Consider the following 21663-nt stretch of genomic DNA (forward strand, 5'->3'; position numbering starts at 1 on the left):
AGGTTTTTTATCAAGAATGGATGCTGTACTTTGTCAGGTGCTTTTTCTGTATCTATTGAGGAGATCATATGGCTTTTACCCTTTCTTTTATTAATGTGATGTATCATATTGATTGATTTGTGAATATTGAACCACCTTTGCAATCCATCAGTAAATCCCACTGGATTGTGGTGAATGATTCTTTTAATGTACTGTTGGATTCAGTTTGCTAGTATTGTTGAGAATGTTTACATCTATGTTCATCAGGGATATTGGTCTGTAATTCTCTTTTTTAGTGGGGTCTTTGTCTGGTTTTGGAATCAAAGTAATGCTGGCCTTGTAGAGTGACTTTGGAAGTTTTCCTTCCATTTCTATTTTTAAGGACAGTTTGAGTAGAATAGATATTATCTCTTCTTTAACTCTTTGATAGAATTACCCTGTGAAGCTATCTGGCCCTGGACTTCATTTGTTTGGAGATTTTTGATTATTGATTTAATTTCTTTGCTCTTTATTGGTCTGTTCAAGCTTTCTATTTCTTCCTGTCTTAGTTTTGGTAGATTATATGTTTCTAGGAATTTATCCATTTCTTCAAGATTGTCCAATTTGTTAGCATATAATATTTCATAATAATTCTCTTATAATTGCTTGTTTTTCTGTGGTATTTATTGTGATCTCTCCTCTCTCAGTCCTGATTTTATTTATTTGGGTCCTTTCTCTTTTCTCTTTGATAAAAAGAAATGATCAATTTTATTAATTTTTTTCAGAATGAACTCCTGGTTTCATTGATCTGTTCTATTGGTTTTTGTTTGTTTGTTTCTGTATCATTTATTTCTGCTCTAATCTGTATTATTTCCCTTCTGCTGGCTTTTTATTCATTTGTTGTTCTTTTTAGAGCTCCTTTAGGTGTAAGGTTAGGTTGTGTATTTGAGATTTTTTTGCTTCTTTTTTTTTTTTTAAAGATTTTATTTGTCCACCTGACAGACAGAGATCACAAGTAGGCAGAGAGAGAGAGGGGGGCGGGAAGCAGGCTCCCTGCTGAGCAGAGAGCCCGATGAGGTACTCGATCCCAGGACCCTGAGATCATGACCTGAGCCGAAGGCAGCGGCTTAACCCACTGAGCCACCCAGGCGCCCCGAAAGTGCAAAAATTGTGAAATCTGTCTGAGAACCCATTAAAGGAAACACTAGTTAGCAGCTACATGAGCCCAGGAGGGCACAATCAAAAGCAATGATTGGAAAACTCAAACTTTTATTTCTGTATCCACAACAAAGATTGCCCTATAATCAAGAGAAGTTATTTGGAAATGGAAGCATGTTGGATTTGACCAACTTTAATAGGGCAAAATTCTTTCATTTGTGAAAAAAAAAGTTTTACATTATTTAAGAATATTTTATTTACTAAACTCCTCTACCTTAACAAAACATCCCATTTCATTGCAATTTGAGAATTGTTGAAATGTACTTATTAATTCAAGAGAGTAACTAAAAATGTAGGCTGTTTCTATTTATTCAGCCTTGGAGCTGATACAGAACAGTCGCTTTTCCCTGGTGGGTTCATCCTTCTGTAGGGTCATTTTCTGGCAGCCCTGCCTGTTTAGCAAAATGAAGAGTTATTGTAAGAATGTTTCCCCACTGCAGAGCTACACAATGCCCAGGTTGATGTCAGCGCTTATTGGTGCCATCTACTTCCACATCACTAGATGCACGCAATTGCGATGAAGGAATCATCTAGGTATTCAGGTCTCTTTGTTTGCATTATAAAATCCAAGTGGTTGGGCATAATGTCATTTTGTGCTACGTCTGAGGTCTGACTTACTAACAAATGCATGTTAAATATTTAGCTTAATGTTATCTGACTGCTGCCTCAGAATTTTAAAATTATTATACGTTGTGTTTTATCCTCATTTCCTTAATTTACATCTGCTTTACAGTGATTTTAAAATTCATGTGTGGTTTTTTTTTTTAAGATTTTATTTATTTATTTGACAGAGAGGAATCACAAGTAGGCAGAGAGGCAGGCAGAGAGAGAGGGAGAAGCAGGCTCTCCACTGAGCAGAGAGCCCGGCGGGAAGCCTGCTTTTTTATAAAAGTATATATAAAAATATGTATATTAAAGAATATTTTTTTTATAAAAAGAAATCCATAAAAATTTCTAACCTGTCATTCAGAAATGTACTCAAAGCCATGGAGTTGTTTTTGTCGTGGTCTTTGTAACTCTCCAGGCGTGGAGGGTAATTGTGGGAGCACTGAGATTTGGGAAGGGAATCCTATGACTTTATAGCTCATCTTTTTTATCACTCTTGCTCCATTAAGGAAGTCAACATCCCCGACACTGACTGCAAAGGACTGGAAGGAATACAGTCCTTCATTCAGCAGTTACCACCTTGATCCCTCTAGGAAATATTCACATACATGTATTTCAAGGAAGTTTTAAGCATCTGTTTATTTAAGGCTTCCAGTAGTAAAATTAAAATTGTACTCTGTGGGGCACCTCAGGTATTGAAGCTTAGAATTGGATAATCATTCTAATCCTTAATCTGTAAATGATTACATCACTTTGCCGACAACACTGAGGTGTCTACACACAGATATTTTCTAGGCAAATTGAGTGTGTTCCACTTGAATGATTCTCATGATTGCTCACCTGCCCACCTACTACCCCTCCGGCCTTTGACTTTTTAACTTCTTCTCAACACACTAAATGCCCTGCTCCTCAAACTCAATACCCTTCCAGTTAGAAGCGAACATTATCCAAGCCTCAACTTGTAGTCCACAAATTTTACAACTGGCAGCCCCCAGCTCTGGTTGTCAGCAAGAGTTACTTTCTCTTCCACCACCTGTACTCCTGAGGGAAGAGCTCATGACAAACTGAATGCCAGGCAAGGAAGCAGAGAGAAAAGACAGGGGTTGTAAACCAGCACTATGCACCACCTCCTGTTCTTCTTTTCCTTTTCCCCCAGTCTTAGGTTACCTGAACATCTAGGTAGATTAAGTACATCTTGCACAGAACTGATTAATATTTTGACAACAGTTGCCCCCACAGTTAAGATTTTACACATAAGATTCGTAATACCCCTGCCCATAATTGATCTTATTATATTCAAAGAGTATGGATGCCCTTCCTGACTTTGAGTTCTCTTTCAGTCTTTTTTTTTTTTTTTAATTAATTTATTTATTTGACAGACAGAGATCGCAAGTAGGCAGAGAGGCGGGGCGGGGGGGAGCAGGCCCCCTGCCAAGCAGAGAGCCCGATGCGGGGGTTCGATCCCAGGACCCTGGGATCATGACCTGAGTCGAAGGCAGAGGCTTTAACCCACTAAGCCACGCAGGTGCCCCTCAGTCTTTTTATTAACTTGATATTAAAACATACTATGACGGAATCCTAATTCCCTTTTCTTCCTCTGCCCAGCTATGGAGAGAGAGGGCTATGCATTATCTTGACTCTTAAATAATCAGCTGGAAGTGCTACATTTAAAGTTATACTTTTTTTTTTTTTTTCAAGTTTCTTACATGAATGCAGCCTGCATTGGAGATGCAGGAAAAAGTGGCAGAGAATGTTGATTCTTTCTTCTTTCTGCTTCCTGATAGCAATAGCTACAGGAATGTCACATGGAGCTACATTAGTCAACCAAGAGGAAGGAGTCTTCTTGCATATTTCTTTCTCTTATTAATCTCAATTACTTTCTCTACATAAAGGTCCTCATGCCTGAAGAATGGAGAGTCATCTTTTGTGGCTCTGGTATACTTTCCTGTGCTTATATTTTGAAATAGCATCCCTCCTAAAAATAGATAATGTATTGAGATTATTTTGTGAACACAACTGCTGATTTTCTTACTCCCAGATTCCCATGGAAATTTTCAGCAAAATAGGAGTAAACAGAAAATATACAATAATTACAGGAAATACTAAAGAGGTATAGGTAGGGTAATATTTTATTTTCTTTATATTTTATTTCATAAGTTTTCTACTTTTATAATCAGAAAAAAATGTTTTATTAAAACCAAAACATGAGGGGTGCCTGGGTGGCTCAGTGGGTTGGGGCTCTGCCTTCGGCTCAGGTCCGGGTCTAAGGGTCCTGGGATCGAGCCCCCCATCGGGCTCTCGGCTGGGCAGGGAGCCTGCTTCTCCCTCTCTCTCTGCCTGCCTCTCTGTCTACTTGTGATCTCTCTCTCTGTCAAACAAATAAATGAAATCTTAAAAAAAAAAATCAAAACATGAATTTTAAAATCATTGTAAAACAGAGAAAATTGTTGCAGCCCGTTTGGTAGACAATGTACTCATATTCTTTTTTTTTTTTTTTTTTAAAGATTTTATTTATTTGTCAGAGAGAGAGAGGGAGAGAGAGCGAGTGCAGGCAGACAGAATGGCAGGCAGAGGCAGAGGGAGAAGCAGGCTCCCTGCTGAGCAAGGAGCTCAATGCGGGACTCGATCCCAGGACGCTGGGATCATGACCTGAGCCGAAGGCAGCTGCTCAACCAACTGAGCCACCCAGGCGTCCCTCATATTCTTAATAAGTAAAACTATTGGAACAAATCGATAAAAAAATTTATTCAAAAAATGTTCAAAAAATTAGGACTTTAAGAAAGGACAGCTACTAATTGGGATATTTTCAACCTCAGTGAGAATAAAAATGCTCATTGAAACAATACTACCTCTTTATTTTAAAAAATGATATTAAATATTTTAATATTTAATATACAGTGTTGTGCAGTTGTATTGAATTGTTATACTCAAACAGAAATATAAATGAATCACAGGTTTGAGGAGGGAATCTTGGCAAACTTTCAGAGCCTTAAAAATCATCATAAACATTTCTCCAATAGATCAAATCTGAAGTACTTATTCTAAAGAGATAATTGGAAAAGCATATAAGAATAAGCCTTGAAATATTACTTACGTTTATTATAAAAATGTAACAACCTTTTTGACCATATGAATGATTAATAAAAAGTAATAACCATTGGATAGAATAATTTATATAGTCAATAAAAATCTTGTTTTTAAAGAATGTATAATGATAAAAAATTTTCACAATATGATAAAGAGTAAAAAAGAAATGCAAAAATAAACATTTTCATATACTGTATGGTTCCTTTTTGGTAGTATTTATACATAAACATGGGGAAAAACATAAATGCTAAATGTGGCTTTGTATGGGTTATGGTATGGAATTATGGATAATTTTTTTTTTATACACCATTGTGGAAAATACAAAGAGTTGTATTGTCAAATCAGATGTACTTAAAATTAAGAGATTTACCCAGTGTCAACAGTTACTATTAATTTCAAGGATTTGGGTAATTGTGAGACACAGACAAAGCAGAGAGAAATCCAGGATTGTCAACGAAACTCCCAGGTCCTATCTTGTGCTCTGATGTAGATTTAACATATGAGGTCTCTAGGAGATGTATGTGGCCATCACTTACCACAAAAAAGGAACTGTTTTGATCATAAAAAATCTCCATTTTATGCTCTATTATTTACAAAACTTATTGTAAATAATAAAAACTGACATATTCCAGGGAGCCAACTTCATGAATCCGTACATTCTAGGTTTCTTTTCCATAAACGTTTCTAAACAGAAATGGCACATTCTGCTGAAACCAGAGATAGGGACAGTCCTGGAAGGAAATATCATTAGTGCTTTTGTCAGGAAGTCTTCTGTTAGCTGGTCTGCAAGGAGATTTGACGTGGGTGACTTCTCTTTCTTTTATGAGACATTCCCCAATAAAGGGCAGGGATAGATTGCAGTCCTGTTACTAACTCTCTGCATTAAAAATAATTATTTAAATTAATTGTTTAAATAACAGGCACTGGGATAAGTGCTTCATATGCAGACTCCTATCTACCCTTCATAATTATCCTGTGATATAGCTACCAGTACTAATCCAGCTACTGGAAATGACAAAACTGATGCTCGTAATGATACATTCCTTATCACATGATCACAAGGCTAAAATGTGGTAGAGCTAGAAACCAAACAGTTTGATCCCAAGTCGATATCCCTCCCCATTGTGGTCATTCTGCATTTTATTTATTTAAAAAATCCCATGCTTTTGTGAAGATGGAGTATATGTTCTTTCTTTATTCTTCTAGCTAAATACAACTAAAAACCATGGACATGATATGCAAAACATAAGAACACTTAGAAAGATAAAGTGAAGAAGGAAGGCTGGCTTGGGATTTCTGAACCCAAAGAATAATATGATGGTGAGTTCTCTGGGTTTTATTTTTGCTTTATATATCCCACATGATATGCTAGAAAAGCCAGAACCTGGAAGGTCCAAAGGGGTACGGACCAAAACAAACAAACAAAAAACCAACCAAACAAACCCAAACAAAAAGCTTCTCCCTAGCTGAGGACCAAAGCTTGTAGAAAATAACTGCTTTATGGAGGCCAAATGCCACTGAAAAAACCGTAGCCTCCCTACCAGATACACACGAGCAAAGGCTGAAATGTTAGAATTAGCTCATAAAAATTTTAAAGAATTCATTATAAAAATGCTTCATTAAGCAACTAAGAACACATTTGAAACAACCAAAAAAACAGAAATGAAATAGAGCCTGCAAACATCAAAATGTTATGAAGGAAATACTTTTAAAAAACCCAAAACAACAACAACAAAAATGAAGAACCTCTCCAGACACAAATTTGACAAACCTAGATAAAACTGACTAATTTCTTGAAAAATTTGAATTGTCACAATTCACCCAATATGAAATAAATATTTTGAATAGTTCCACAACTATTAAGGACATTGAATTAACCTATCACTTCAACCTATGCTGAGATCTGAAAGTGCCTCAAAGCATAAAATCAAGTTATTAAAAGGCGTATATTGTTTGTTTCCCTTCCTCTCATGCGTGAAAGTCTGGTGTTGCATGCTGTTCAAAGCCTGAAAAAGTTTTTCATATACTTTGTCCAGTTTCCTAGTGTTTATGGTGGAAGAATAAATCTGATACCAAATCTAATATGGCCATATACAAATTCTCAGAGGTCACTATTTTTAATTAAAATAAAATTAAATAGTGATTGTTAAAACACTGGCAACCTACTTGCGTCTTATCTTTTTAGTTTAAAACTCTAGACCAAATTATGTTTTTCATGGCAAGAGAAATAGACCCACCTTTCAGTATTAAGATCTTGAAAAGTGAGAAGAGATTCTATGAAGCCAGTTTGGAAGGCCCTGAATTTGATATTTAATTTTTTTTTTATTTCTGATATGGATGTACAGATTAGAGCTACATTGAGATGTATCAGTCTAGGTTCATTGAAGAGTGAGAACCCCCACAGTAGGTTGAACAGCGTAGGTTTAATATAAAAAATTATTTAAGTATGATGAGAGAGTAATCGTAAAATAGAAGAAGACTTAATATGGAACCGTGGGGATGAGGAGAGTACCCGAGGAAGGACAAACTTAGAAGGTGTTCAGAATTTGCTGGAGAAGGTGTATTTCCACTCACTGGAAAGCAAAAGTTTTCCTGGTTTAACAGGACTGGAGTTGGTCTGCAGAGATTGGGTAAGGAGAAGGGGACCTGGAGTACGGCAAGGGAGCAGGATGGCTCAGACCTTCCCAGGCCTTCCTCAGACCTTCCCAGGTTTCATGGGAACCCCACGGAGTTAAGGAAGTCAGGCTTGCATTGGTATTATGGGTGCCCGGATGGCTGAGATGACTTCACTGTTAGTTATGTTTGGTGGAGTAGCTTAGCCCAACAGTTTGGATAGAAACCCTTTGGGGTTCTGGTTTCTGGAATGAGAGAGCTGCTGAAAGGTTATTGCCAAACCAAACTGCAAGGTTACTGAGAGACCACGCATTCTGGAACACAGGCTAGGGCAAACTTTCTCATACACACGTGGCTGACTCACAACACAGTCCACGGAAATAGCAAGTCCCTTCTTGTCTTGTATCCCACCAGCGCCCCCTACTGAGAAGGTCTAGTACCCTACTCACCATAAAAGAGAGACGCTGGAAGGAGGTAGGTAGAACACGTATTGAAGGGTAATTTGGGATCAGAGAATCAATACATTTATAACTCGCATATCTGGTTACTTGCTGAATTTTCAGATCAGAAATGCACTCTTTTCATACCAAAAAAATTGTGAGATTTCCGACCTTGGCTGGTAGTGTTTAGGTTACATTTTGAAAATGTGACCTATGTTTATTTAGTGACCAGAAAGCTATTATTTTATATTTACCAAGGTTCTATTATATTTTTTTTTAAAGATTTTATTTATTTGACAGAGAGAGAGATCACAAGCAGAGAGAGAGAGAGAGAGAGAGAGAGGAGGAAGCAGGCTCCCCGCCCAGCAGAGAGCCCGATGTGGGACTCGATCCCAGAACCCTGAGATCAGGACCTGAGCTGAAGGCAGAGGCTTAACCCACTGAGCCACCCAGGCAGCCCCCCAAGGTTCTATTATAAATTAGTTTACAATATCTGGTATTTTTAACTCTGATTGTTAAACGGCAGCTATAGGTTTACAGTGTAGATTTTTTTTTTCTCAACTGAATTCATTAGAACATAGACTTTAAGATTTTTGCTTTTTTTTTTAATATGTCTTCTCCAGGTTTTTTATTTATAGGTGAAATTTTCTCACACTATAACAAACAAATCCCCCATTTCCAAAATTTTTAGGTAATTCCATAATTTGATCTGTGAACACCAAAATTAACATGCTTACCCGAAATCAAAATTATGAGACTGAGGAGAAAGGGCCTTTTTTTTTTTTCCTTTAAAGAAAACAAGTGGAGACTATTAGAGATATAGTTCATATATGAGGGACCTGATAAGAAAGAGGAATATTGCTTTTGGAAAGGGTAGCATGTAAGACTTTTAAAGGCCTTTTGCCCAAGACTTATAAAGGCCCTTTGCCAAGGAATGGGGAAGCATTTTTTAGTCTCATGGTCATTATCTTGTGGTTGTTACTTTTCAGTGGACACAAGACAATCACAGACTGCCTTTTTCCATGGTTGACATTCTTTTAGGGCTCCTGGAAAATAGAGATACTTGTGCAAGTAGGCTTTAAATTGATACTTCTAATTTTGCCCAGACAACCATTAATCCCTAATGGCTGTTATTTCTTGTTTGTTTGCTTTCCCAGAAAGAAGTATTTATCTCTAAGCCTATGGGAACTTTTAGCCCTTGCCTCAGACTGTGGCTTTACAGGAGTCAAGTCCCTCTTGATTTTCCTGTACTGTCTCCTCTCCCCTCCTGAGATTTTTATCCTCATTCCTTTTTTTTTTTTTTTTTAAAGATTTTATTTATTGACAGAGAGAGAGAGAGAGCATAAGCAGGGGAGAGAGGCAGAGGGAGAGGGGGAAGCAGACTCCCCTCTGAACAAGGAGTCTGCCCTGGAGCTTGATACCAGGACCCTGGGATCATGACCTGAGCTAAAAGGCAGAAGCTTAACCAACAGAGCCAGCCAGGTGCCCCTATCCTCATTATTCTTAAAGGATTATGAAGAGCAGTGGTCTCTTCATCTGTAACTGCTTCCTTCTGAGCTGGGCCATTGTCCCTGTCTTCCTCTAGAGATGTAAAAATCTCTCACTGACTGTTCTAATGACTTAGAGGGACTTCATCCTCCCACAGTGGCCTAGGTTGGAGTCCTTATATGCCGTCCTTAGCTAGACTTAGAATTGTTGGAACCTGGAAGACACACACTTCACCAGGATGTTAAAAAGGCAGGGCCCAAAAGTAACAGCAATAAAATGGCCATTAAAGATCTAAGGGAAGGCAAGAACCAAGTTATCATTTTGTAGGTACCCTTTAACAGAGTCCTGATGGTTTGATGGTTTGAGTGGTGGGATTGTTAAAATTACGCAGCCATGTGGCCTATTGGGGGATGGTGTCAGCCAGAGAAATGGATTTTTTTTTTAAAGGTTGATATTTCAAGTTGAGTTTTGAGACTTTACCTGAAAGACATTAAAGTTGGATTCAGCAAGGGCACAGAATGATGTGGCCAAGTTTTGAAACATGTTATATAAAGAATAATAAAGACCTGCTCTAAATAGGAAACAATCCTTCGTGCATCATTCAGATAAAATAGCTTTATTTTTTTTAAACAAAGCATTGTTCAATACCTCTAAACCATGAAGAACTATTTTCTTTTAAGTTCTTCTGTATTAAAACAAATTTAACTTGATCTTTTGTGTAAAATTGTATGAGACAGTTCTTTCTTTCATTTCTCATTGCTTAAAGCTATGTCCTTTGTGTACTATTTCTACCAAGAATTTTATTCAACATGGTGCAGCTCACCTTTGAGATCTACTATAACCATTAGTCAGAAAGTATAACTTTAGCAAATCTGAAAAAAAAAATCACTCTTATTCCAGCCCCCAAAATTCATTTCTCAACAGTTTCTGTCATCTCTGACAGTTTCTTTGCCCTCTGATTTGGTAGTCACATTCCTCACTTTGTAAATAAGTCTCTAATTTCTTTAGACAGGGCATTAGCTTAAACACAGATAGCCTCATTAGGATAATTTGTCAATCATCTAAGCCAAAGAGAAGTGAAAATTTGTAAGAAATGGAGCAGAATTCAGAGTGAAAGGTAGATCTAATGAAACTTTATTTGGAGGGTGGGAATCTACTAGATTTTAATTTCTTGAATTACAGTTACATTTGAAGGCCTTGCTTTATTCAGGAGAAAGGGAAAGTAAAACAGAATCCCTGTCATTACTGGAAATAACTGAAGTCCCTCATTATGGTCATAGAACAGAAGTTTCTGAATATTAACTGACAATCTAAGAAAAATTCTTCTAAGTAGAACTGTTCATGGGGGAGAACGGAAATTTTCAATTGAATATTTCTAGTCCAAATCCAGTAATTCTTCAGGAAAGTGAGCGCTAACAAGCAATTGCTCTTCTCTCATGAAAAAGAGTTTTTGTTCATGGGCATGTGTGTGAGAGAGAGACAGAGAAAGAAACAGAGAGAAATATTTGGTCTTCTTTGTGACATTCTACTGCTCATGGGCTGGTGATGGGTTTGGACTTGGGCTACAAAATCTTGGCAGGACCATCATGACCTATCACCTATGCGCACAATATTTAAAAATTCAGTGTCTATTGGGCCCTGCAGTCGCATTGGACCACAATAAAAATTTAGCCATGTATGGATAATGAAAATGCTTCTTGAGGCTTTTGCTCTGTCTCATTTGCTTACATCACTTAGGACTATTCAGAGGCACTTTATTTATATAGTATGAAATCTATTTGCTTTTACCCAATGAAACAAAAATACCGACGGATGCGTGGGGACAACTCTTTGGGAACGCCATACCTAGGAAGATATGTTTAAAATGAAGATAGAAGTAGGTCTTATTTGCTCATTTTGTCTCACAGTTGCCGAAGGAAACATTAATTTTGCATGCCATCAGCTCTTCAGGGAAAGAGCTGGCCTTCATATAAATCCTTGGTACCCAGATGGAGATCAATAAGTATGTGTGTTATGAGTGAAAAAAAATGAATGAATGAATATGTATCTAATATTGTTTGAGTTCGTTCTCTACAGTAGTAGGAATGATTTTGTACTGATTCATTTAAACTATCATATAGTTCCTATATGCAATTGTTTTTATGTAAACATAAACCGGGTTGTAGTTTATTCTAATAACTGGACACTTTGGGGATCATTTGGCCTCAGTAGCATGCTAATACTAAAACAAACTATTCAAAAGGCACTTTTTAAACACTTAAGATATGGGGCATTGCATAATGATTAATTTCATGAACCCTTACCAAAAAACCCATGATGTACTATGTTTGTGATGTACATGGCAACAAACAGAGAAAAGTAAAGGAGCTTCCCACATGCTGCTATTGTGGTCACATTTGTATGTGAATCCAAGGGCTCCTCTGATTCCAGGGTCTGCACAAAGCACTGCCTTGACTGTTGCTCCAGAGAAAAGGCCATGGAAGCTCTTGGGAGAGGAGTTGCCCTCATCAGGGACCACATGTTAGTATTTGTAGATCTTGACTGTAATTAGGTGGGTCATCCCTTGATCTGATTTCTGTACTCACTAGTCTTTTAAAACTGTGGCTCCCAGAAATTGCAGAAGCATATGCCATTCTTCTGGATTTTTTGAAACTCAGGGTGCGATGTGAGGCCAGAATTAAAATCTGTCCATTCATTGGTCGAGGTGGTCTCTGGGTAGAAGCTCTGTAACTGCATTAGCAGAAGACATGGTTTTAGGCAGCATCTTGTCTCTGCAATTGAGTGAAACAAAATGAATTCAGAGAATCTTTCTGCAGCTATATGAGAGAGAGGACGAAGGACCTAAGTTTGCTAGAAACCTGAGCAAAAGAGAGTATAAGAGGTAGAGAGAGCGAGTGAGAGAGAAGGTTTATAGCAATCCAAAAAAAAAAAAAATGTAAATTCTAAAGTGATTTTCTCTCCAGATTGCAAAACATATTTATTTTTGGTCTTTATGTATAAATTTTAATTCAAGGTGCCCAGATTCCTGGAGACTTTACAGAGCATAATGTCTTTCCCTCAATAAGATAAGGCATGTGGTATCTATTTCTGGTCATGAACCTGAGGACATTTTATTGCTTGGCAGTGTTTCTGTGTGAAATACTGTAGTGATTTAGGAACACTCTGAAAACCTCAGCAAGAGTCATCAGAACTACACTAATTACTAGATTGGCCCTTCTTATTTTCTTTTCCCTCAAGAGCCAATTTATTAAAGTAGAATTCCCTCCTACTCCCAGCCCTGGGAGGAGACTACTTCCCCCAGACCATTAGTGCGGTGTTTCTGTGCACAGCACCTTCTCAGCAGCTGCAGTGATACATTCAGAGAAGTCCTACACTCAGGATTAAAGGGAACTTAAAGGCCCACTGAATCAACTCACTCTTCAGGACCAGACTCTTTCCTCAGCCTGTGTTTGGCTGTCTTCCTCGCTTCTCCACCCAGGGGGCCTTTCTATCTTTGCAAGACTTCCGATTTGTTGGAAATATTTTCTACCACTGCATAGGAAGAGCTGTGTTGCATTAGTGTCACTCACAGGTCCTGATTCTAGATCCTGCTCACCTTGGGTATTCCTGATGTGTCTTCCATCACCAGGTGTTCAAACATTGAAAAGGAGGTACCAGTATCATTTGGTAAACATTCGAACGCCTTCCATGTGGCAGGCATTGCATTGAGGACCAAGAGCTCAAAAATAAAGAAGACACAGTCCCTTGCCGGCAAGGCGTCATGAGTCATACAGGAGGAGGAAGAGTGAGCCACCATGAAAATGCAGCCTAGGATTACTGGGGCCTGGGCAAGGTGGCGCTTAGCTCTGCAAGGGTCAGGAGGGCTTCTGAGAAGAAGGGATGCTTGCGCTGAATTGCAGGGAAAAAAGGATAATTTGTTTAGGCAAACAAGATGAGCAAAAGGAAGACCTTGACCATGCGAGAACACAGAGTCATGAGAACACCAGTGCCCTGGAAGCACGGGCAGCCTTTACATGGTTCAAAGCAGAACAGTGACATGATGAAAACTGCTTTCAGATTTCATCTAATTGTCAAGCCTTATCTTTCTCAGGTTAGACTTACCCGCTTCTTTATTTATTTATTTTTATTTTTTTTTAAAGATTTTATTTATTTATTTGACAGAGAGAGATCACAAGTAGACAGAGAGGCAGGCAGAGAGAGAGAGAGAGAGAGAGAGGGAAGCAGGCTCCCTGCCGAGCAGAGAGCCCGATGCGGGACTCGATCCCAGGACCCTGAGATCATGACCTGAGTCGAAGGCAGCGGCTTAACCCACTGAGCCACCCAGGCGCCCTACCCGCTTCTTTAATCACTTCTCAGATGGCACAGTTTATTTCTTTACCATCTGGCTACTCCTTTTGAAAAATTCTTTGGTTTATTTACACCAGTTGTTTGGAAAATCAAACTCCTACAAGTGGCAGGGAAAGAGAATAAATGTGCACGGTTGCTGGGAATGAGACACTAGGGAGGGATGTATCTCATGGACATCTGGACAATGCCCATACTGCCCCAAAGCATGCAGATTTTGAGTTTTTCCTCACTTTTTCTGGCTGTGCAAATAGCATCTCCAGATATGACAGGGCCTGCTATTTGATAATGACCCTTCAGCTATACTTTCCCTAAAGCAGAGGTCTCGGAACTGGACATAATGTTCCTATTGTGGTCTAACACCACTGACTAAAGCTAACCAATTATCTCCTTCCCCTGGTCTGTGTTTCTATTAATCTAGACTACTATTTAGTGAACATGATGCTTTGATATTGTGTCATACATTTTACTTTCTGTTGTAAAACCATATCTTTCCATGCAAAATTCAGTAACCCAGAGCGATGGGAAAAATGTCCATTTGTAGTAGGAAGGAAGACATTGCCTCCAGTTTTGATTCTACTGATACCAGCTTTTTGATCTTGAGGAAAGGGGGTTTGTTCTCTGTAATGCTTTATTTTTAAAAAGGTGGACTCATGCCTTTCCTGAGTCATCATATGTGATTTTTGTGTGAATCAGATGATAACATGTTGTATAAGTATTTCATAAATCATGAGACAGGTCACAAATGTTACTATCTTGGTAGAATCTCCTCTATTAGACTGAGTTACAATCTAGGTGGTCTGTCTTTCTTTCCTCTCTCTCTCTTTCTTTCTTCTTGTTCTTTTTCTTTTCTTTTCTTTTATTCTGTTCCTCTGTCCTTTAGCAAGTAAAAAGAACAAGTAATTTGCTAACCCTGTGAAGTGAATTTTTGCCTATGGTTATTTGAGATCACACCTATTATCACACATAATTTGGGGTATTCTGGATCCTTTGGTTATAGAAAGTGATCTATTTCTTGTTCATGGTAAGTGGTCTAATTTATTTTCAATTTCATTTACAAAGAAAATTTTAACAATTCCTTAGTATAAAAATACCACAAAAGATTATAGATTCATTTCTTTATTAAAATTATCTTTTAAATTCTCTTTTTAATGTAAACTTATATATGCTTGGGTTAGGGAATTTGCTTTGTCTTTGCTTTTATTTTTGTTTTTCACAAGAAAAATTGGAAACAAAAAGTCCTTTTGTCATGCAAATTATGGAGATAATTATCATTGTGGAATATTCTAATTGAAATGATTATGCACTTTATTATGGAATATTCAGTTAGTGCTTTAGGGTTTTAGCACAAACTTATTGTCAATATCTTTAAGAGGAGTTTCTTATTCTTGTCATATTATAAAGAGAATGTTATTAAAGGAATCCAGAATAAATACAATATTTCTTGACAGCATTATTTTATTTTATTGAGTTTTCTTTCCTTAAAGTTTTGTTTCATGCTTGAATGAAATGGGAATCCATCAAATGAAACTGTCACAAGGCTTATTTGACACCAAAAATGATACAACTCAGTGAAAGGGAAAATATGTATTTGATTACTGGTGCTAGTGTTTTGGTGTATTCCCTTGTTTATACATAAACAATTATCTTTGATATTATTTTTACTTTATAATGAATCATATGGAATATTTTAAGGTTGAATTATAAATAATTAGATACCTAAAGCATGCGGCATCTTAATTCAAATAAAGTTGAGTTGACAAAAAGTTTATATCATTTAAATGGTTTAAATAAGTGCTGTTCTCCACTTTAAACCCCCAGATTGTAAGTCATGCAGCTTCCTGGTCCTGAATAGATGAGCAATTTCCCCGCAGCCCTCCACACCCCCCCCAACAACAGTCCATCTGCCTGCCTCATTAGAAGGGAGAATTGGTTACACACCATTGATCATCTACATGGCCATTAACTCCCACATTTGTTATACACTTAAAATAAAAGGTAAGAAAAAATTTACTGTGCAATTTCACCCTTTTTAGAATGTCTGTATAATGCCTTTCACATCCTCATTTAAAAATCCATGCAACAGAGAATTAACAAAGGACTACTCTATTCCAGGCACTGTTCTGGGCACTGGAAGTCTCTGTGAACAAGACTGTTCATTTGCGCGAGAGCTTAGTTTCTAGCTATCAGGGAGACTGACATCAAACAACTAATCCTCAGATTAATCTTTTCATTAGGATTGTGATAATACCACAAAAGAGAGGCACGGAGCGTCACATAAACGTTAGGCATATGACGTGTCTGCACATTAGAAAGCTCTCTTAGATCTCTGAGCTGAAATTCTTGAAGGTGGGAGGGGAAGAAGGAATAGGTGTTGCCAATGTCTTGACGTGGGAATGAGCATAACAAATAGGAACAACCAAAAGAAGTCAGGGTAGCTGAGGTCAGAGTTCACGTGGGCTGAATATCATGAAATGCGTTTGTTCTGCTCATCCCAGTTTAATTTCCCCCACAATCTGGGCAACTCTGTGCCTGGTCCTGGAAAAGAGACTGATTACTAATATTGCCCAGTGGGGGAAATATATCGGAATGTGAGCCATTTTAAGGCAGTAATAACTTTTGTTTCTGGCACTTTGCTGGAATACATATCCTGAATTACCCTCTTGTTTGAAATAATTAAAATGCTGAGCTGAGCTGGCACAAAAAATAAGGAAGACTCGAAACTGGAAAAAAAAAAATGATGTGAGAGTCAGGATCCTGGGAGATAAATGAGCCTTCCTTTTTGATAGCTGCATGGGGTAGAGAAGACAGAAGGTAAGGACTAAGCTGGCATGATGGGGAATCTGGAAACAGACTCCTGCACAGGTGCTGGTGGCTATAGCCTTAGTATAAGATGAACCAAACCCTGCCAGCTGGAGAGAGAAGCCTGCTGTAGCTTTGCGTGGTGTTGGAAAGTTGTATATTGAGAATTCCTAACACTGGGTGTCTTTCATGAGCTGTGGTCCGAATTCACACTATCAGGGTGAACCAAACCACTTCAAGCTAATAATTTAATTGCGAGTGGCTCTGGATCAGAAGTGCCCCCACAGACTGGCTGATGAAAGCCCAGTCTCTCTGAGAAAATCCACTTTGGCTCACATCGTCACAAATTTCCAAAAATGAAGTTGAAGGAAAAGTGCCTCACTTAGAGTCTAAAATCACAGATCGAGGTCCGAGAGTGAAAATCAACAGAAACAACACAGAGCTGAAGAGACTCACAAGACTAGATATTAGAACTATCAGACACAAAGTAGAGAATAATTAAGTTAATGTGTTTAGAGAAATAAAATGTGACCAGAGAAATAGTGACTTCTAAAAAAAATAAAAACCAAAGAACAGTCACTTTTGAGAAGAGAACAACATGGCACTTCTAGAAACAGTGTGTATAGTAGTTGAAATAAAAAATACCATGGGCTGCAGGAGGAAGAGGAGGCAGACATAAGTTTACTCCAGAGTTATATGCAGGGATACCTGAGTATGGAGATCTTGACATGTCTTTTTCTCTTACCCTTGTTCTAATCCTGCATGGTTCTATTCCCATTTGGACTCAGCTTTTCCTAGGGCTCAGGAAGCTGCCTTTATATTCAGCCATGAGGCTGAGTTGCCAAATCAGAGTTGGTTCTGTATCTCTGCCCTGTTCTGAAATGCACGGGTGAGTGACCCCAGCTTTTTTTGGTTACCATCTAGAATCTGAGCTGGGGATGTCCCTGGGTGAGCAATGAGTAACAGGACTAAAGCAGTCCTTTGGAGAGTTGCCCTCCTTCTGCTTAAGGGAGAGAAGAATTTTCACCCTAGATAACCTGACAGGAATTTTCCCTCTAAGGATGTGGAACAGACTGATCTATGACACGCGGGACAGAGAACTGTGACTCACTGCTGACTCGCGGTAATGCTCCCATGCAGTGGCCCAAATGCATTTCATGCTCCATCCTCTGCAGAGCTATTTTGAAAGCCCAAAGAAATAGGGCCTCTGGGGGAGTTTTGGGATCCTAGAAAATAGCATTTTGTGTTATTACCTACCTGTATAATGTACAGGAGGTAATATTTTCAGAGGATCTAATTTTTCTCATCCCATGTTTTTTGCTAAATTAAAATCTGTTCTTGTATTGCTCTATTTTCTTTGGCCAGAAAGATTCCAGGGACAATTTGAAACCAGGGCTTACACCCAGAGTCCAAATGAAAACCACTGAGTATTTAAAAAAAACAACTTTAACCAGCAAGTACCCGTTTAATCCCTGCAAATAGTATGGGGAATTTTCTTCAATTAATTTCTAATTAGGCTAATTTACTGATAATGCTGTAACAAAGCCCACATCCATAGAGGATAGAATAATTTGAAAATTTATTCACTCATGTTCTGTGTATATTTTAATCTAGCAGTGTAATTATGTTTGTTTTTCAATGTGGGTGTTTTTCAGTAAGCCAATTTTCTGAAACACCTGTCTGAGGAAAACTCGTGTGCCTGTAATTCTAATCTTGAGGGTCTATGTGTGCGGGAATATGGATGTGGACATTGACTAACATAACATAACATAACATGACATACCATGTATGAAGCATAGGCAATATCACTAAGTGTAATTACAGGCAAAGTAGGTATCTGAAGCAGGTACTACCAGTGACTCAAAGAAACATCTCAGCCTTCAAGTACTCAAGAACTTGACAATCTAATGGTGAAAATATTTAAAATACATGGAAACGGTTGTGGGTTACAAAAAGAATCATTTTCAGAATTTTTTTTTTTCAGGTTCTGTCCTCCACTCTGCTATGTCTAATTCCCCTTTCCGTTCTTTTACTTTCACTGTGAGTTCATCAAAAGTCATTTGGATGCTTTTGGAGATAAAAAAGGTCTTAGAGGCAGAATGTGAGTCAAAATTCTTTGTTCTAGACTAGGATGGATGCACACTGTTTACCTTCCCTCACATAGGGTGTGTCCCACCTAACTTCCATTCCCCTGTGGTGGAGCCCCTAAGAGAACCACTTATAGAAAATGGGGTATTTGCAAGAGAAGCCCCAGGCTCCTTGTCAAAATAGAGGTCTACTTGGGCAGCATTCTTGACTGCTTGACCTCCTTGCTCTCCCACACCCTTCACCATCTGCTTGTGCCAAGAGATTAAAGAGACTTGGAAAAAAAAAAAAAGACTTGGAGTACAAAGCAGTCCTAAAGTATTGGGAAGCATGCTTTTTAGAAGAAGAAATAAGCCTGTTCAACCCACTTTCTACTTACAAAGAACAAGGAGAGCCAAAGAGAAGTCATAAGTAGGGAGAGTTGAATTTAAAAAATAAAAGACATTTCTCATGATTGAAGCTTTCCATTCAACCTGCCTAGAAATTAAGTGAGCTATGTTTGCCTAGAGGCACTGGACTAACAGCTGAGTTATCCAAAGGTAAACATATTGCAGAAGGCATTCTAACACTTGGTAGAAGATGAGAGTGGAGAAACTTCTAATTTCTCTCTGAATTTAATTAAGTTCTGCACTGTCAGTATTTTTGTTTTAAATAGGATTTTTATTTCTCTTTATCAAAGCCAAAAGCAAAACAGAAAGAAGAAAATAAAAATCTGCTAAAAGATCTCACAATGCAACATTAGTATTGTTATAATTGTACATCCTTCTATAACTTTTTCTCTGTGTATTTTAAGAATGCAGAAACTCCACATACACAAACTCTCTTTTATAAAAAATGGGATTTTACTGACCTAAAACCTGATTTTTTTTTACTTAAAATACAGCACACCTCTTTTCTATCAATAAGTTCTACATTAAACATTTTAAATACTGCATTTCAATTATTTTACTCCGTGCTTTTTATTTAGCCAGTTGCTGTTTTTTTGAACTTTGGTTTTAATTTGCATTTTCCTGCTATTTATAAATAACAATACGACCAACTACTTTTTTATAGAAAGTCATTATGCACATCCTTTATAAATTGCAAGGGGTTCAATTCATTTTCCCCAAATCATAAAATATATCTTTATAATTTAGCACTTATATAAAGGAAATTATTATTATTATTTTTTAATAACTAAGGCATACAGATGAAGTCAGCTAGTACCAGCCTGCAGAACACTTCAGGTTGGCTGATGCTGTGAAAGGAAAGCTCCGTTTTCTTGACTTTCAGATTAACTGGCAATGAGTTACAGGTTGTTTGGGATCTTACTCTACATTTTATTTAATACTCCCGTTACTCCTTTTCACTAAATGTGCTGAAAGAAGAAAGTATGGTGCCTAGCAATATGGTATTGTTCTCAAATGGAATTGTGTCTCGAATTCTAATGGAAAGCTTTTTTGAATAGATACATGACATTGTTGTCCTCTTCATTGAATTCCTGGCCATTCTGGAGCTCTCTTAACAGGAAAGTTTATATGTCGAACAAAGAAAAATCAATAATAAACTGGGGACTGGGAATTGATTTTACCTTGCTACATTTCTAGGGAAAAGCAAAAATCATTGGCAATATTCCTAGAAGAGGGATTTTGCATCACAATATGTATCCTTTTAGAGATTGTATCACATTTGCAACTCTCTTGATTCTTAGGAAGTCAAACACTCTTAAATCCTGTGGCTGGAAACAATTTACAAAACCTTTAAGCTTTCAATGTTTGCTTTGTAAGGATGACTTGGAGAGATGTTTATTAAGGTTTCTTTCTTAGGCTGCTAAATTTTTTTTTTCCTAAAATTCTCTCTAGAATGCACTATACTATATTTTTAGTATCTTATTTTTCCTAGTTTTTTTTTCTAATTATATCTTTTATCTATATCTTTCCTAAACTCCACCATCTTTTTTTTTTCCTTAAAAAAAAAAAAGCTTCTGTCTTTCTACGACCAATGAATACAGTTTTACTTCATATGTTGATATATTTCCTATGGCCATTTTTAACAACGAGCTGAAATAATAACTTTCCATAATTAGGATATAAATAATTTATTTCTTTAAGGATTCTGACAAAAATAGACCTACAGGTACCCAGTGGACTAAGCAAAAAGTTGCTAATAAAGACCCACGAGTGCTCATTTTTTACCTTAGGCAAGTTTTTATAGTCTTCAAATGCCAAAGGTGTTAATTAATTTTACTCTTTCCAAGGTAGAAAATAATGCTTACTGCTTGAAGGTTCACTGCTTAATGCAATCAATGTTGCATACGAATTAATACCAGGAAGGAATGAATGCATGTAAGGGAAAGGAAAGCTTGATTAGTTTCATAGCTGGGTGCACAGAGCATGGAGATGAAACGGGGATTGAGGAATTACTTCTGCCATGGGATTCACCCCTTCCCCTTATGTTGAAACCTTCATCACAGGTGAAGCCTTCTCTTGAGTTCCTTTATTTCAGCAAATTGCCACTCTCACTATCTATGTAAAACCCACTCATAATTTTCTGTGCCTCCTGCAGATCCCCAAATCCCAGTCTGGCTCTCCCATAGGATCAGTAGCCAGGTTCCTCTCTTTGGGTCAGACCACAGCCCTGGTGTAGGCGTATCACCATCATGTTAAATAGCCTCTATGTTGAGGTGTGAGAAATTCTTAATCCAGATCTTGTGTTTCATGCATGTTACCTGAAGAATGTCTTCAGCTGCAAATAAGAAAATGCCCATCTGACAGTGAGTTAAACAAATAAGAGTTTATTTATTTCTACCACTTTCACCATGTTTGCTCTTCTTCATCAGGACTATTGCTTCCTGGTCCCCAAAATATGCTACAGTTCCAGCCATCACATCTGCATTTAAATCACTAGCCCTTATATAATTACCCTCTATATTTATAATAACCATGTCACTTCTTTAGTTTCAGTTGTGAACAGACATTAAAAGAAGTTATTGTCATTATGCCAGAACTTACCTTATTTTTAAAAAAAATTAAGTAGGCTCCCT

This window comes from Enhydra lutris, unplaced genomic scaffold (assembly GCF_002288905.1).
Source record: "Enhydra lutris kenyoni isolate GAN:26980312 unplaced genomic scaffold, ASM228890v2 scaffoldscaffold17, whole genome shotgun sequence".
In the NCBI taxonomy this organism is placed as follows: Eukaryota; Metazoa; Chordata; class Mammalia; order Carnivora; family Mustelidae; genus Enhydra; species Enhydra lutris.